Source organism: Gastrolobium bilobum, unplaced genomic scaffold, assembly GCF_033153095.1.
Source record: "Gastrolobium bilobum isolate Gb01-03AN ecotype WA unplaced genomic scaffold, APGP_CSIRO_Gbil_v1 utg9903, whole genome shotgun sequence".
In the NCBI taxonomy this organism is placed as follows: domain Eukaryota; kingdom Viridiplantae; phylum Streptophyta; class Magnoliopsida; order Fabales; family Fabaceae; genus Gastrolobium; species Gastrolobium bilobum.
The window spans coordinates 197,498-199,227 of NW_026896859.1; positions in this window are offsets into that span (position 1 = coordinate 197,498).

Genomic DNA, 1,730 nt, shown 5'->3' on the forward strand with positions numbered 1-1,730 from the left:
ACAGAAAATTTAAATTTAAAATTAAAGTAAACAATTTAAACTAAGAAAACAAAATAAAATAAAAAAAATAAAAAAAATAAATAACAATTAAAATATTAAACTAACAATAAAATAAAATGACAATAAAAATAAAAATAACAAAAATAACAAAAAATAAAAGGAAATAAAATAAAATAAGCAAAATAAAAATAAGAGAAACAAAAATAAAATTAAAAATAAAACAAAGAAACTAAAAAACAAAACTACTAAAATAAAAATAAAAATAAAAAAATGATCCAATCTATAATTTTATAGATATGATTAATGTTGATTAAATCAGTCCCCGGCAACGGAGTCAAAAACTTGTTGCGAACTCGGCAAGTGCACCGGTCGTACAAGTAATAAAGTGATAAAAAAAGTTGTCGATCCCACGAGGACTGGTGACCAAGCAATAATTTATCTATTTAACTAAAGTTGGATCGATCGTGAAAGGATTTCTTGAGAATATTTTAATTAAATTAAAACAGAATTTGTAAAATTATACTTGTACTTTTTAATATTTTAGAAAATAAATTCAGAATTATTAAATCTAGAAATTGAGTTTAAGTTTTAATAAAAAGGCGTAGTTAGGATTCAACTTTCCCAATGGTTTCTTAACGAGTTTGCCTATACGTACGATTACATTCAAGATCAAATTATTAAAAACTCTTTCTATGATTGATTAAATCTCAATCCCTTGGTAATCCAATCCTTTATTCTAATCCAAAGCCTAATCCCTTAGTACTTTTTTCATAAAATAAGTATTAACACAAGAACCTGCAGTTATAGAATTCATAAGTCCTTCCCTAGATCATACAAATTCCAGCAATCAACCAACCGGAATCGATACACCAACATCCCTATTGTCATGCACAACTCTAATGCTCATTCAAGACTGGCTAGATCATAAATAAGACTAAGAATAAATTACAGATTGATTGCATAACTTAAATCAAGAATATAAATCATAATAAAAGCAAACAGCGTTCAAGAACCCATTGGTTCTATCTCACCCTAACTACTAAAAGGAATTTAGCTATGCATAGTTATAAAAAGATAATGGAAAATAAATAAAGTTCATGATGAAACTTGATTAATGAAGACGATCAAAGATGCAGAATGATTCTGGTTCCTTCCCCTCTGCCAGTATTCCTCTTCCGCCACGGTTTTGGTTTCGTCTCTGACTCCCTTCTTTCTTCCCGTTCCAGAATCCTCTCCACGGCTTTCTTCGTGTTATATTTAAAGAGAAATTATGAGCTTCTGAGTCTGGACCCGCTCGCTGAGGAGCTCGCTGAAGCGAGCTGCTTGGCGAGTATTTTCTTCTTCTCGCTCACTCACTCGCTTAAGCGAGGAGTGAAGCGAGCTTTGTTATGTCAAGCAGTGGAGCGAGCTTGACCAAATAATTTTTTTTTAATCATTTCTTTATTTTCGCTTCATATCCTTCAGATTCTTCAGATTGCAACCAATCTCTCATCGTTATCGGGTTAGTAATTTGTTTTTCTAGTATGAAACAACCTGAAACAACAACAACAAAGATTAGGATCTTATCTATTTGTTGGCAATTTACTATCTTTTAATATATATTTTTTAATTAATACTATATTTTTAATTATTATTTGAACTACATTTAATATTAAAAGCATAGTATATTTGACACTTATCACCTGGATCATGCAACCTCTTGAAAAATATTTGAGGGGCAGAGGACGTGC